The 16,961-nt window shown below is 46.7% G+C and overlaps 3 non-coding genes across 3 annotated transcripts; all 3 read left to right on the top strand.

Moving 5' to 3' along the window:
* Window positions 1–4,871: 4,871 nt before the first annotated feature.
* TRNAL-UAG (transfer RNA leucine (anticodon UAG)) lies at window positions 4,872–4,953 on the top strand. The gene has a single exon. It is a non-coding gene; the product is annotated as a tRNA-Leu (tRNA).
* A 3,369-nt stretch (window positions 4,954–8,322) lies between these two features.
* On the top strand, window positions 8,323–8,404 carry TRNAL-AAG (transfer RNA leucine (anticodon AAG)). Its single transcript has one exon. It is a non-coding gene; the product is annotated as a tRNA-Leu (tRNA).
* Window positions 8,405–16,133: 7,729 nt separating this feature from the next.
* TRNAL-UAG (transfer RNA leucine (anticodon UAG)) lies at window positions 16,134–16,215 on the top strand. Its single transcript has one exon. It is a non-coding gene; the product is annotated as a tRNA-Leu (tRNA).
* The last annotated feature ends 746 nt before the right edge of the window (window positions 16,216–16,961 follow it).

The following is a 16,961-nucleotide window of genomic DNA, read 5'->3' as shown; positions in this document are numbered from 1 at the left end:
CAACAACAGCAAGAGGACCAGGAGCTCGCGTCACTTATTGATTTCTTAGAAGGCCGCACCACAAACAAGTCCAGATTGTTCTCAAGGCACGTGTCATCATTCTGCCTACGCAACAGTGTTCTTTTTAGGAGGAACTTCTCTTCAACAGGGAATAGATATCTGCTAGTCGTCCCTAAACCTCTCCGCAATGAAATTTTGCGGGCCTGTCAAGACGAAGCTACCTCAGGTCAATTAGGATACACAAGAACATTAGCACGGATCAAAGAAGTATTACTGGCCACGGCTCGCAGCACAGGTGAAGCACTACGTTCGAACGTGCCTTGACTGTCAGCGACGAAAAGTGCCACCTACGAAACCTGCCGGATTATTACATCCCATTCCAGTACCGGAAACACCGTTTGCACAAATAGGTAGGGACCTTTTGGGCCCATTCCCAATGTCTGCTGCCGGAAATATATGGATCATAGTTGCGATATATTACCTCACGCGATATGCTGAAACCAAGGCACTTCCTAGCAGCACAGCAGCCGAGGCCGCACAGTTCTTCATAAAAAAAAACGTCGTCCTGAGGCACGGTGCTCCAGCGGTCATCGTAACCGACAGGGGAACCGCGTTCACGGCTGAAATTTTGCGAAATGTACTCACCCTCAGTGGCACGGCACACAGAAGGACGACAGCCTATCACCTACAAAGCAATGGACTTACGGAGCGCCCCAACAAGACTCTCGCAGACATGCTGTGCATGTATGTCGATGTGGAACACAAGAACTGGGACCAAATATTACCCTATGTAACGTTTGCTTATAATACGGCTCGGTATGAAACAACAAGAATGACGCCATTCAGTCTCCTCCACGGTCGAGAAGTAACTACAATGCTGGCTGCTATGCTTCCTCATGATTCCAGCGATTCCGAGACTGACGCCGCAGATATTAAAGAGCGCGCCGAAGAAGCAAGACAGCTCGCGCGCGTTCGCATAGCCAGCCAGCAAGACCGTGATGCCCGACGTTACAATCAACACCATCGATGTGTCGTCTACCAGCCCGGCCAGAGAGTCTGGGTTTGGGCTCCAGTACGCCAACGAGGCCTCGCGGAGAAACTTCTGCGCCGATACTTCGGGTCGTACAAGGTTCTACGACGCCTTAGCGACGTCAACTATGAACTCGTTCCTGACAGCCCATCCTGCTCGAGGCGCCGTCACGACCTGCCTGAGACTGTGCACGTGGTGCGCATGAAACCTTATTTTTCTGAGTGACATGGACACTCTGTGGTTTGCTGGACACTGGATGCTACCCGCCGAGCATCGGGACGATGCTCCTTCTGGAGGGGGGCAAATGCCGCGACACCATCTGTGCCCAACCACGTTGACGATAAAGACGATGACCTCGGCTGTGCAAGCGAGGCGCTAGAGAAGAAGAAGTCTGGACTGAGCGCTTGCCCTAACTCTCTCGAATAAATACCGCTCTCCGCTCTTGTCTTATGTGAGCCGTGACAATATATAGCGAAATGGTAATTTGTATGCTTTACACGTAACCGTGATGCTTAGAATATTGTTTACTTTTATCTAGTGCAACGAGTAATCTCATGAAATGGTTATGTTTGTGCACAGCAAATGGAACAACTTTAGAACTGTCATGTGATGCCAGTATGAGAATTCACCCTAAAGACTGACGTCATCTGACTGACCTGAGCGGTCCTCGAACCGTTTAGTGCGACTACGTCAATAGCCCCCGTAAACTACCCCACCCAGGCCATAGAGCCATCACTTCTCTAAAGTAAAGCGTCATTCATTCCAGTCATTCATTCATTCAATCATTCATTCATTCTTCTGTCATTCTCGCGCAGTTTTTATGTATTTACACTAAACCTCTCACGGGGTATCTCGAAACGTAAACTCTAAATCAAGTGCACGCACAATGTGAAACTTATACACAGCGATGACACAAGGAAGAAGGCAATGTTTACTGTAGGCTTTCAAATAGCGAATAATTATCTGCTGCTATACAGTCTTCAGCCAGCAGTTGTTATGACCTGACCCTGAAACCGTTTTTCGCTGGCACAAACACATTTATACAAAGTTTTCTCCAAGTCACCATTGAGCTAAGGAATTCTTTACCTCGCAATATCCGTTCGCGCGCGTCAAATGCGGCCTAAAACTCCTCCCATTTTTTTGTATAGTTACTAATTGCGTTTCTATCAACATATACTTCCTGCTTGTTGTACTTTAGGCTTGAACCTACACTACTGCAATAGTCCTTCCTATACGCTGCAGTATGTTTAAATAAATAAATAAATAAATAAATAAATAAATAAATAAATAAATAAATAAATAAATAAATAAATAAATACCTGTATGGTGTAATACGGCGATGACAGACTTATGACGCCCAAAAAAGTACGACACGTATCTATCAACGTTTAAGAATTCCTTGCGTTGTATGTCGCGGTGGCACGAATCCATACTGGAAAACCGACCAAGAACGCGCACATACGCTTTGGCTCCATACCGAATTTATAGATCGAGAAAAATAGCGTAAATCAACGAATGCATTGAAATATATGATCCGCTATTTTATTAACAGGTCGTTATGCTTACCTGTGAGCCAGCATTATTTGTCCAGGCTTTACGAATAAGTTACTCTGCTTCTTAAACTTAAAACAGAGGTACGCTTACTTTCAAATGATGAAGCGCCAAAAGAAAGGGCACACCAATGAAGAAACAACAGTGACAGGACAAGGGGCTACTTGCAACTGTATATTGAGGTCAAGAGCGGCTGCATATATAGCTACGGGGAGGGGGGGGGGGGAAGAGGAAGAGGGAGCGCTGAACCCGTGAATGCGCACGCGCGAGCACACAGAAGATGTATAGGAAGGGAATCACGAGATTAACCGAAATCTAAAACCTATCTAAAAGCATGCTTTCATTTCTATAAGTATTCAAAGACGGGGTGCGGCGGACACAGGCTCTTTTTTCTTAATCTGATTGGGCTCCAACAGCTCACGCGGCACAGTATCTTTGCTTTTAAACATGGTTGTGGTACCGTGAAGCTTCGCTTCACATACTTGCTTATTCTCATTCCCGCAGGCCTTGCAATGAAGCGGCAAGTTTCAGCCATAACTGTTTTTCAGCGAAAGCTTGTGCTCCCGCAGGTGTTCATTAACGCAGTTTGACCGATATGCAGTTTCCCACACTTCATCCGTATGCGGTATACGACGCCTTCTTCACACTTCGCAAAAGGGTTTGTATGTTTAATAGAACACTCTACTTTCTTAGAGTCATCAGATCGAATCAGGCGGCACAAAGTAGCAAGTTTCGGGGGCCCGGAAAAAAATCACAGGAATTTTTCCCAGATGTTCAGGTCCCTCTTCTTCTTCCCCCCTCCCCCCAGGTGTATATATTCAGCCACTTTTGACCTCAGTTAACCGTTGCAAGTATCACTTTGTGCTGTCATTGTTGTTCCTTCATTGGTGTGCTGTCTCTGTTGGCGCTTCAACTTTTGAAGGCTATGAACCAACTAGCCCCACATCTTGTTCTACTGCGCTTACTTGCGCCACATTCTCGTTCAGCATGCAAGGGATGTATATGCCAGTTCGCTGGTACTTTAGCTTAGTACACGCAGTGCTTTCACACATATGTTATTCAGGTTTCCTGCCACATCATTTGCTTACCTCTGTTGTTTTCATGTGTTTCGTTAACAGTGTATTCAAATTCTCTTTATTCATGACTATTCGGGTGGCAGCGTGGTTGCCAAGCACTGCCTATGCGCGCCGTGGGGCGTAACATTTCATTCTAAATTTTGTCTGCAGTGCAAAAAGTAAGAAACATTAGAGCAATGCTTTATCCACTTGTGTATTCGAACAGAATTGCCGGCGTCTTGTGAGTCCTACGTTCTTTGTACGTTTCAGTGCGCATAACATGTGACAGAATAATTTCGTGGACTGACTTCTGTCTGTTCGGGCAATTTGCATATTGGTAATACCGTGGGTCTGCAACATTGGGTGGAGGGTCAATGGGGGCCAGGTATCCACCGCCGTTGCGGCTATGTGCATGTGTCAACGATTGCTTAAACAACGAACGTGTGGTTTTGGGATACTATCTTGAATAAGAAACTTTATTCGGCAAAACAAAAGATGACAACTGCAATTAAGCTTCGCTCTTCTTGCGGTAATGAGGTCCTCAGTCCAGGACTACTGCGGCTTAAGAAGTCTCGAGGGCCCGCCTTACCAGTCCATATATACGCTGGCCACGCCGGTCCGAGAAGAACAGCCTCCCACTTTTTGGGAGTAGGCCTCGGGATGTAGGAGGTGTGCTGCGTGGGGACAGGTTACTTAGAGTCGTTTACGTTGGCGCAACAAGAAACTTATTTTTGCAGGTCACTTAGTGCTCCCTCGACGTGCAGTGCGGTCCACACCAAATAGTTACCTTTCCATACGTAGACTTCCGTAATCTCGAAGCAGTCGCATTGTAACCACGGAGTCGTCAGTTTAGCGGACAGAAAGCGGTTCTGCAAGAAAGTCGGTTTGTTCTCATTGTCTGCCCACTTTCTTTTTCCTTCGATTTTTTTTTTTTTTTTTTGCTTCGCGAACGTATACACACCCTGGATAACGTCAACCGGAGCATTCAAACATGGCGCCTTTTCATTCCGAGTAAGTTTGTGCGTCAAATGCGGGAGTAGGAAACGAGGAATTCGGATAGATAATAGAGGATGACATTGCCTGGCAGTCGGACGCCTTTGTTTGCCCGCAATGAGCATGTAATCAGCACAGAACCACGCGCCTCTCAACTCCAGCATAGTTTACCGCCCCCCCCCCCCCTTCTCCGCGAAGCATCGACCGAGGCACACCGCAAAATTCTGCGTGTATGCGACGTCGGTAGCGTGGCCGAGCGGTCTAAGGCGCTGGTTTTAGGCACCAGTCTCTTCGGGGGCGTGGGTTCGAATCCCACCGCTGCCACCAACGCTTTTTAGATTGTTCAAATCACGTTTTATTATGAGTTGTAGCGTCATGCAAAACATTGAATTGAATTCGGGCATCTTACGTGCCGAAACCACGATTTGATTATCAGGAATTCCGGATTAATTTTGACCACCAGGGGACCGTTAACATGCTCCCAATGCAAGGGACACGGGCGTTCTTGCATTTCGCCCCCATATAAATCCTGCCGCCGCGTCCGTGGTTCGACCCCGCAACTTCGAGCTTAGGAGTTATACCCCATAGGCACAATGCCACCACGGCGGGTGCAGGACACTGACAAGGCTCCGGATTTTATTAAGGAATAATCAGGTGGTTCACTATTTTGTCATTCTGTAGCTCATTTGTTAGGACCTGCTTCGCCTTACAAATATTTATAGATGGATTACGGGCGCCAGAAACCTTTACTCGCATGGTTTTATTTGTTTGAGAATGTATATATTGGTATTTATTGTGTAGCTGCCTTCTTCGGAAAAACGATCATTTGCGGAAACATTAACACTGCACGTGCTTTCATTTATGGGAACAGTCACAGAAATGCAGCCGTTTTCTTGGTTTCGAGCAGCTCGCCAGAAGCATACGGACGCCAGCGCTTAAATATTCGATGCATACAGAGGCAGGTGGGCAAGCTCGTCCAGATGTGGCATGACGCGAATAGCCGCAGCTGCAGCTGCTAGTGGTAAATATAGTTGTCAGGGTGTGTGAAGCTATAATACACCTCGTGCAAGTGGAGCGCAGCGTTTTGACTAGCAACTAATGCATAAAAAATGTTTTGCCAGGGATTTGCCCTATCAGCAGTACGAATGATACGGATGAGTCACTGCCTCTCGGCTGCCCTATTTTTTGGAATGGGAAGAACCACCCTTGGTCCTCGCTTGGTCATTACGTGCGGTAAAACGGCGTAGCGACAACGCAAAAAAGTACTAAATATTTGTCCTCTGCTTTAATGCATGACACAGCGTTTCCTTTAAAGATGTAACTAGAATTCCAAGGCATCTTGTCGGACACTTTCAAAATTAAAATCTCAAAACTGGTGCAGTCCGGAGAATTCGTTTCAAGTTAATACGCCTCTCGAATTCACGGGCTTATAATTAGCAGAATGAAATGCGTGCCGTAATTTAAATAATACAGAAGTTATTTTGTGGAAATGTACTAATTATGCAATTAGGCATATTGATTTCTCGCCGAATTTACATGAAGTAATTACATGAAGTAATAAAGAGTAATTTACATGAAGGGTTATAATTGCACTATCCGTCACAAGCAATTTTAACAAAAATTTGTTGCAGCTAAATACACGACACCTTATACCGTGCAGCGCAAACAAGACGAGCACACGAGAAGGACGCATGAACACAATGACACGGCGGCAACTTCCAACCACCACGTTTATTTCCTGGAACGACATCGGACCTATACTCCCTGCGTCGCGCGTTGCAGAACGCGTGTAAAAGAGTGACCATTTATTAAGCAACAAAAAGAACAAATGAGAACGCTGACATTATTATACTTTAATCTGTTCATGCGTAGTCATTGTTATCAGACCAGCAAACTGGCCCTCATTTCTGCCAATAATAAAAGTACCCTCAATACAGGGACGAACGCTACTTATCGCGACACTAGTCAGGACTCCTGAACTCGCTACAGATATTCCTTTTCACCGCAGCCTGTATCCTAAAATTCTTCTTTCCTGGTCCTCCCGATAAATGTGATAAAGGAATCGCTGACATTGTAATTACCCATGTGATAAAGTACAGCTGGCGCGGAAAATTCTGCGCACTATCCCGATCCTGAAATCTCTTATATTAATATATTAAACTGAGAAGGGAGTAATGTGGACTTTAATCCACCTTGAGCTGACTTTCACCTACCTTAACCCACCCTTATCTCCCTAATCCACTTTGATCAACCTTAATCTACTTAAGTACACCCTAATCCACTGTAATTCACCTTCATCCTACACCACAGTGGTGTCCGCGTGTAGGAAAAAAATCCCGAAGATAGAGCAATGATGGGGTATCCCGCGGTTTAAGTGAAACAGGTGTTAAACACTCCCCATACGTCAGCCGATCCCAAAAATAGTGCAATGCCAGTCCCACCCGTCATGGACGTGAAGCAGGCGTTAAGCACTACCCATATGTGGGCCGATACCAGAGATAATGTAATGCCGGGCCGACCCGCGGTGGAGGTGAACCACTAATATGTAGTTCTGGAGCATGTCATATGTTGAGTTATTCACAGTTTCCCGTCGTCACCACTGAACGTGCTTCGCGCTACCAATAGCTATAGATGGATTATGGGCCACCACAATTTATAGGTTTTTTTTTTACTCCCATGGTTTTATTTGTTTGAAACTATAAAGATCGGTTTTATTGTGTAGCAGGCTTCCTTAGAAAAATGACCAGTTTGGAAGCACTAAAACTGTACGGGCTTTCGCTTACGGGAAAAGTCACGGAAATGCAGATGTTGTCTGGGTTGCGAGCAGCTTGCAACTAGCATATGGACGCCAGTGCTTAACTATTCGATGCATATTGTTTTACCATCACCTTCGAGATCGTCATCACATTCTTCTTGTTTCCTCGTTGTATACTCTTTGAGACAGAAACAGCGGAGAATTAAGAAGACGGAATTAGGGCTGGAAAGGCGAGCAGAAAAACCAAAGCAGAAATGTAAATGAAAAAGGGACAATGACAAAAATGAGGTAAGAGAAAATGACGGAATATATAAAGAAAAGAAACAAAACAAACAGATTTAAAAGAAAGCAGATAGAAAGATGGACTAAACAAAACGAGAAAAGAAGAAAGAGGGAAACGCGACAAAATGCCCGTTCGTAGCGGCGGTATTGAGAGCGAAAATCACTCCATTATTTGAATACAATGCCCGCGTTCTTGCAACGCCTCCCAAATAGCAGGCACGTGTACTCTGCTTATGGCGTCATGCTATTTTGACCGAAATTTCCGTTGTCAAGCCCGGCGTGATGAAAGCGGCGACGTCGAAATCACCGCGACTTACTCGGGACCATCCCTTTTAGATTCTATGGCAGCAGGGCAAGGTATATATGTAGCATGACGTCATGGATCGAATTGCTCAGGCCTTCTGGTATCTAGGAGGCGTTGATTCTTGGCGAATGTGGCTGCCATTTCGGTGTGCATAGTGTGAATGATCGTTCACGATGTAACACGTGTTGCACTCTGTTTAACCGTGACGCTAGTTTATGCGTTTTTTTTTTCTTGGCTGCATTTAAACGCAATAAAGAGGCGGGCAGGGCGCGAAGCTGTAAAGGCAGTTGGTCGCGTATTGAGCACACATGCACGAAGGCCGATCGCAATGCGCAGCCTCGCTAAACCTGTCGGTAGCGTGGCCGAGCGGTCTAAGGCGCTGGTTTAAGGCACCAGTCTCTTCGGAGGCGTGGGTTCGAATCCCACCGCTGCCATGATTTTTTAGCTTACTTTTAGTCATGTGAACGTTCGGAGAGCTCTGCTTTTTACTTTACGCTGCTTTCGGTTGTTTTAGGACTTTAAGGCTAACACGCATTTACTGTTTTCTTTACGCACTTCTTTCCGTCTTCTCCACCTTAACTTGCTATGACAGCTATCGGCGGTTGTTGTCAACGATAATACTGTCAGGAGAGGAGCCTAGTTATAGCAATTAAAATTACCTGTCCGTGTCCTTCCCCCTGCCCCCCCCCCCCCCGTTGTGATTATAACATATAATATATTATACACCCCACTTGTGAAAAAAATATACTAAAATACTCAGAAAAACGAGCCGCTTGCATGAACTGCCTCATAATGATCATCGTCATCCCCACCATCACCTACTTTTATATGAAGTAGCCGTCTCCCATATTACTTTCAATGACCACACATACATCTTATAACAGCTGCAAATTCCTAATCTCACTTACTAAGTTAAAATGAAATAATGGGGTTTTAGGTGCCAAAACCACGGTATGATTATGAGGCACGCCGTTATAAATAAATTTATAAATAAATAAATAAATAAATAAATAAATAAATAAATAAATAAATAAATAAATAAATAAATAAATACCTGTAGGGGTAAAATGACGATGAGGGGCTTATGATGCACAAAAAAAAAAAAACTACGACACGTATCAATCAACATTTAAGAGTTCTTTACGTTTTGTGTTGCGGTGGCACAAACCCATACTGCAAAACCGACCAAGAATGGGCGCATACGCAGTGGAACATACCGAATGGCTAAATCGACGAAAATAAAGTTAATCATGAATGCAATAAATATATGCAGAAAAACGGACTAAAAGAAACACAAAAGACAAGAATGAACATAATTAATCGTTACCTCGCACAGTCTAACATGTGGTGCACCCCGATTACAACCGAGGTAGAAGAAAGGCAAGAGCCGCGGCTCTGCTCCATTCATTCGGCGGAGAGAGAAACGCGCGCTTTGTCGACGCAGCCGAATATGCGAACGGCCAAAAACACACCGCCGTAGTCATAGACGCAGAGTCAAAAATCAGAACCACATGCAGTGTATACACCAAACACTCGGAAATAGCGAAGGGTGTAGCGATTGCGCTGGCCCTCACAGAACAGGAATGCGAAGTCGTACTATAGGTGACTCGCAAACGGCAGTAAAGAATTATGCCAAAGGTCGAATTTCCAAGGAAGCCCTATCCATTCTGGCCAAAGCGGGCAGTTCCGAAACGGCGAGCTCGAGGATCATATGGTTCCCCGCGCACGTCACCACGGAAGGCGACGCGCTCCCGAACCTAAACGAGACGGCGCACCCGACGGCGCGAGACATGACCCGCCGCGCAGAACAGGGTAACGCCTCTCGCACGATAGCGAACGCTTCTCGAGCAGAACGGGACAGGCTCACCAGATACAACGACATAACCAGTGCATATTTGAACGCCAGAAGGACATACTCACCGCCGAGTCCCAAATTGAACAGGAGGCAAGCCGTCGCCTGGCGACAACTCCAGACGAACACCTTCTCTAATCCATTCCGTCTGAAACGTATCTTCCCAGATAAACATCAGGATGACACGTGCAAATTGTGCCAGGAAGGACCAGCAACACTCAAACACATGCTGTGGGAGTGCCATGTAGTTATAGGAGGGATGGCAGTTACTACGGAGACCTGTCGTCGAGGTGGGTCGCCGCTCTGCGCAGCTCAGGCCTCGGAATCCAGACGTGGGCAGTCCAGCAAGCCCGTCAGGCGGCGTTGAGGCAGGGCCTTGACGTTCCCCCGTGGGAGGCCTGAGCCCGGGTCGCGTTAAACCTTGCCGCACGTACGAGAAAGTTGTATCCATCCATCCATCTAACATGTGTGCGTTACTAGCAATTGCCAAAACTGCCCTGAATAAAATTGATTTCTTTGGGAGATAACAAAAGAGACGGTGAGGTGGCGTACCCTTAAACATCATTACTCATTACTGCAGCTTCCACGGTCGCGCGTGTGCGCCGACTTTTGTCTCTAAACAAGACTGCAGGGCTGTCTGCTTTTATGCATATGTTCGCGACATCTTGCATTAAGCATTGAATATAATCCACTATTTCATTAACAGGTCGTTGAGCTCTATGAATACCTGTGAGCCGGCATTATTTGTTCAAGCTTTACGAATGAGTCATTTTTAAAAAAAAAAAACTAAGACGAAGGTGAGCTTACTTGCGCCACATTTTTGGTCAGCATACAATGGTTGGATAAGCCCTTTCGCTGGTACTTTCCCATACATATCATTCACGCCTTTTGCAACATTCATTGTTTACCTCCGTTATTTTGGTGTGTTCTGTTAACAGTATATTCAAACTCTCTTTATCTACGAATATGTGTGGGGCGGGGTGATTGCCATGCTCTCCCTATGCGTGACCGCCACCCTGCGTGAGCGTAATGGTTCTTTCTGCATAACGAGTGAACATTAGAGCAATACTTTATCCACTTGTCTATTCGAATAGAATTTCCGGCATCTTCTGAGCCCTACGCTCTCTGTACGTTTCAGTGCACGTAATATTTCTCAGAATAATTTTCTGGACTGACTTTTGTCTGTTCGGAGAACTTGCAAACCGACAAAACCGTTCGTTCTACAGCATTGCGTGAACGGTCAATGGGGGCCAGGTAGCCACTGCCCTTGTGGCTACGTGCACGTGTCAACGATTGTTTGAACAACAAACGTGTGGTTATTAAGGAACGAGATTGATGAAGAAACTTTATTCGGCAAAATAAAGACAATGAAAAACAATTAACTTTCGCTCATCTTGCGGTAGTGAGGTCCTCAGTCCAGGACTCCTGCGGTCTAAGCAGTCTTGAGGGCCCGCCTTACCATTCCACACGCAGGTCCGAGAAGAACGGCCTCCCACTGTTTGTGAGTAGGGCTGGGAATACGGGAAGTCTGCAGCGTGCAGGGGGGGGGGGGAGGGGGGGGGACGTTGACAGGTTGTGTGCTACAGAGTGAGGCATATTCTTCGCAGTATGCGCACTTGTAAGAGCAAAGTATGGGTGTACGGCGGGGTAGAGAAGGAAAGTTTATTTAGTGTTGCCAAACGAGATAATAATAATAATAATAATAATAATAATAATAATAATAATAATAATAATAATAATAATAATAATAAATCAGTGATCAGTTACCGTGCCCAAGAACAACCATGAAGTCTAAGAGCTGGCGCACGCTTTCATTAAAACAAGAAAGAACTGCAGGGGAATATAAGTAAGAAAAGACAATAAATAAAAAGAACAGTCTTGAAAGAAGTAGTGTACATACAGCACGGCGCAAGGTGAATATAAAAGAAGAAAGGAGGAGAAGAGCACTTGAACAATATATCAAACTATGACACAACAACGCACAGCTCAGAAAATAACCATGACAGTGAGTTTTGAGAAAAAAAAATATTAACATCATAAAAATAAACGTTCTAAAGACTGCATTCTGTGGACGGTCGAGTGTTGGTGATGACAGGCGCTAACATGGAAAGGTCTATGTTCTCTGATCTTGCGCGGAAGACGAAACGTTACAGAACTGCGGCGCTCAATGTAGGTGAGGATACGGTGTTAGGGTTGGCGTCTGACACCACGTGGCGAGAGGTCATTCACCCTACCACCTGAGCCGGAGCCCACGAGCGACCTCATCCCCGTCGCCTCTCATGGTCGTGGCATCGCGTGTGCTGACCTCATCCCCGTTGCCTCTCATGATCGTGGCATCGTGTGTGCTTACCTCATCCCCTTCCTCCCCCCCCCCGCCTGAGCCGGAGCCCACGGGGGCCCTCTCTCCGTGCCTGTCACGTGTCATTCGACGGAAGCAAGATCCCGCCCACAACTTGTAGAGAGCCTATTTAAGGGGCTCCGAAATGTACTTTGAGACACTTCATACTGATACGTCTTACTTCATGCTTTTCTTATTTTCTTTCAACTACCTTTGAATAAACCGTGCAAGTTTCGCACTAGCAAATCGTCTCGCCCCTGCTTGGTCGTCATGATCTACCGGATGCCTGCAGCCCGCCGACAACGCCACGCTACCCAATAAGTAATGTCGGTCGAGCTTCGTTAGGCAGGCGTCGCTACTTCTCGGCAGCAGTACGGTACGCTACCCTGGAGTACGCAACAACGGTAAAGGAGTTGGAAAGAAACAGGCCAGCACGATTACGCTGGCAGCGAAGTAAAAGCAATGACAATTATCCTATAGTGCTAGAAGGAGGTGCAGTGTCCGTGTTAGCAAAGCGCTGATGATATATGCTTATACAAATTTTTGGGACCGATCGATAATGTCACTGTTGGGTCTATAAATACCACTCCAGACGGCCGACGCAAATTCGAGTTGAGGAAAACGGATTGTTGCGTACAACTTGGGGAATGCGGTGTAGGAGAATTGAATTATTTCGACAGCCTGCGAGCAGTGACAAAAGAGCGCATACTCGGTCTTGCAAGGCGTTTTGTTGTAGGTGAAAAGTGTAAGGTTGTATCAAAAAGCACAGCGAGATCATTAATCTCACAGAACTTAGAATGTAAATAATAACAAAATGAAATGCTTGCTGTTTTGCGTGTGAAAGTGATGACTTTGGTGTTAGAAGGATTCAAGGTAGGGATATCTTTGCACCATTTAGAAAAAGAAACCAGGTCAGACAAGTTCCTGGACAAGACACGTGGCTTTGGGTATACCGCAACGCAGTATACTTGTATATATGAGTCTCCTCCTCTTCATCATCGCAAGTTATCACTTTGTGTTTTTTTCTCACCCTCCTTATCCTGTGCAGAGTAACACTCCAAAGCCAGCAATAGCTCAAGCCGACCTCTCAGCCGCTGTACATAAATTTATATTTCACTGCACAGAGTGCGGCCAGGAAGCGCATCTCTGTCCCGCGTAATTAAACGATCAATTGCTGCATAATGCCTGCATAATATAGAGTCATATGTTAAGTATCTCGGAAGCACACGGTGCTGATAATGTAACTACCATGATATTCAGTGTTTTTTTTTAATTGAAGTGGAACACCTACGTTGTTGGTACGCGTTGATACTTGGTGCGTATGAATGTGAGCAAAACAAGCGGACGGTAGATAAAATTCGAACTTGAAACTAAAATTTGCATACTGCCTTGAGTCACCGGCAGAGTGCGTCCGAATATGTGAAGAAGGCGATGACGCCGGTCGGCGAAACGGAGAGTGGTCACGTGGTGCGAGAAGCACGTCAAGGGCGTGAAGTGCGACAGAAAAAGAATGAAAAATTCACGAGCCATTTTACTCTATGAAGCTGAATGACTAGCGAGGCTGTTCAGCACACAAAAAACAGGTTACACAAAATTTCGAACAAAGGTACGAACTCATGTATTGTCTTAATCGGTGGTCATCGCGACGAAAGGCACGCAGGCATTTTTATTGTCTTGATCGGTGGTCATTCGGGTGAAATTCTGGTCTCCGTTCCTGCCGTCGCTCTTCGTAGGCGCGTTGCTCCTCGGGAGTCCGGGCTATACGCGGCGTCCTCATTACAACGACAGAGGACAAGTGCATTTCAAAATGCAGAATGGCAACTTTTCTTTATGTTTTTTTTATATAAATTCGCGTGGACGACAGGACCGCCAGGCCCGAGGAGCCGGAGGAAACTATCTAGAGAGGCGTGACGTTATGACGGGAGCGCTACCACGGCAGAGCGGAAGGAAAGCAAACTAGATACGCAAGGGTTGGAACGCTAACAAAGAGAGTGCGGTGCGAACGGAGCGGTCGACGCGGGGCGCACAGCGGAGAGTCTTTGAGAAACCTCTATTATCTACCTGAGAGTCTACTCACCTTGAAAATGGTCCCTATTGATCAGTAATGTACTCAAAAATGCAGACCCAAGGGAAGAGACATGTAAGCTTTTGTATAGAATGAAATTATTTTGCGCCGAATTCGGGACGTGAGTTTTTGCACACGCAGAACAAGACTGCACGGAGCCCTATCCATAAACAGCTTCTCTTTGAGACCACGGCGATTGAGTTAGCATTGCTGACATGGACGAGGAGCAGGGCAGACGCATCTCCACCTGTGATCTGGAGACGGGAAGCGACAGCTTCGAGGGTCACGGACCGGAGAGGGGACGTCTGAGAGTTGGCCGGCGACAGTTCCAGCTCCTGAGCCCCGACGTCGTCGCCGTGGCAGAGATACAAGGCCCGGGTCCAGCCCCACGCTGCCGTAACCGGCCACTGTCCAGTACCACGGAGGCAATCGCCTGGGCACGTCAGCCGCACAAGGCCCCACTGGCCCCGACTGGGTCCTATGCCACGAGGGTCTCTGACGAAGACTACAACCCTCTCGCTCGAAATTAAGTCGACGCCCACGCCGCGTCGGAATTACGCAGGGCAATGTCATAAGCCACACTGGGCCGAAATCCGACACGACTGGTGACGGTTGATTTCTCGTGACTTCTTGTTACTTGTTTACTCGAACGGAAGAACAGTATATAACTGGGGGTTAGTTTGTTCTTAATGTATATAGCTAGTTTCATGAATTTCTCTTATGTGCATAGGGTTTATGCTGTGTTCGTTTACTTTGCTGTTTATTTGTTTTGGGTTAGAATTGTTTCTCGGGATAAATGAGGTTTTTTGACGTGTTTCATCGTTTCTCTGCTCATTTCTGGAATGATGAAATTCGTGAGAATAGGCCATCCTTCACTTCGTGAAACAAGGCTACCATTAACGTCTCTACCTGCACCGGATGATAGTTCAGACCTAGTTATTGCCCGAATTAGCCGCGTAGCCAGAACCCTGCACCGCTTTTTAGATCCTTTCCAGACCATTGCTGGTTCGAAATCATAACTGTATAGCGGAGTCGAATAGTATCCGCGCCTTCCGCGTTACCACGCGAAGGTTCTTTATGTGCTATACATACACCGGGAGTCCTGAAAGTACAATATGCCTCAGACCGTGGTGCCACTGGCATCGAGAGCATGGGGTCTGCAGCCGTCGCAGCCGCTGCGCTGGTGGTTGCGGAGGTCATGCTTCGGTATTCACGAAAGGTTCCACTGGAAACCGGTTGCGATACGAAGGTGAGCGCAATGTCGTTAACCGGTGCGAAAAACACGGCGGCGAGCCTGAAGAAGGCGACGTGAATACGTGACGCAACTCCCGCGCTAAAATTACGATGCCATTTGCGGGCACCCGTAAGTGCAAAAAGGACTTCCTCACTGTCGTTCACGTTGGCGGAACCCGAAACAAATTTTTACGGGTCACTTTGTGCTCGCTCGAGATGCAGTATGCTCCATACCAAACGATTTGATTTTCCTTACGTAGACTTCACGAATCTTAAAGTATAGTCGCACTGTTTGCACGGGGTTCGCATTTTGCCTGTGCAGAAGGCGATTTTGAAGAAGAATGTCTTGTTCTCATCGCCCGCCCCATTTCTTCTTTTGTTGTTTCTTTGCTCCCCACATATACACACCCTGGATAACGTCAACAGGAACGTTCAAACATGGCGCCTTTTCATTCCGCGTAACTTTATGCCACAACTGCAAGAGTACACAGGAAACGAGTACTTCGGATAGATAAGAAGTGATGACATTGTGGGGCACTCGGGCGCCTTTATTTGCCCGCACTGAGCATCTAATCAGCACTAAGCCGCTCACCTCTCAACTTCAGCAGAGTTTAACGTACTCTCCGCGAAGCGTCGTCCGGAACACCCCACAAAATTCTGTATGCTGTAAACGTCGGTAGCGTGGCCGAGCGGTCTAAGGCGCTGGTTTTAGGCACCAGTCTCTTCGGGGGCGTGGGTTCGAATCCCACCGCTGCCAACGACTTTTTTAGATTGTTCGAATCACGTTTTATTATGAATTGTAGCCCTATGCAAGATATTAAGTTGAATTGGGGGGTCTTAATGTGCCAAAACCGCGATTTGATTATGAGGGGCGACGTGGTGAGGATTCACCCCGGATTACTTTTGACCGCCAGGCGATCTTCAACGTGCTCCCGACGCATATGACGCAGACGTACTTGTATATCGCCCCCATCTAAGTGCTGCCGCCACGGCTGTGATTCAATCCCGTACCCTCGTGGTTAGCAGAGTAACACCCCACCCGCTGAGCCACCACGGCAGGTGGAAGATACTGACAAGTCTCCGGAATTCATTAGGGAATAACCAGCTGCAGTGGTTCTCTGTTCTCTCGTTATGGAGCTCATTTGTTAGGTTACACTGAACGTGCTTCGCCTTACCAGTAGTTATACATCGATTACGGGCCCCACAATTTCTACTCTCATGGTTTTATTTGTTTGAAACTGTAAATGTTGCCATTCATTGTGTAGCTGCCTTCAGAAAAATGATCAGCTGCGGAAACATTATAACTGCACGGGCTTTCATTTACGGGAACAGTCACGGAAATGCAGCTGCTGTCTGGGTTGCGAGGAGCTCGCCAGAAGTACATGGACGCCCGTGCTTACCTAGTCGATGCATACAGAGGCAGGTGGGCGATCTCGTACAGATGCGGCATGACGCGAATAGCCACAGGTGCAGCTGCTAGTGGAGAGTATAGTTGTCGCGATG

The sequence above is a fragment of the Dermacentor variabilis genome, chromosome 4, assembly GCF_050947875.1.
Source record: "Dermacentor variabilis isolate Ectoservices chromosome 4, ASM5094787v1, whole genome shotgun sequence".
Classification (NCBI taxonomy): Eukaryota; Metazoa; Arthropoda; class Arachnida; order Ixodida; family Ixodidae; genus Dermacentor; species Dermacentor variabilis.
Note: the sequence above shows the minus strand (reverse complement) of the source record. Positions and strands in the feature narration are given on the sequence as shown.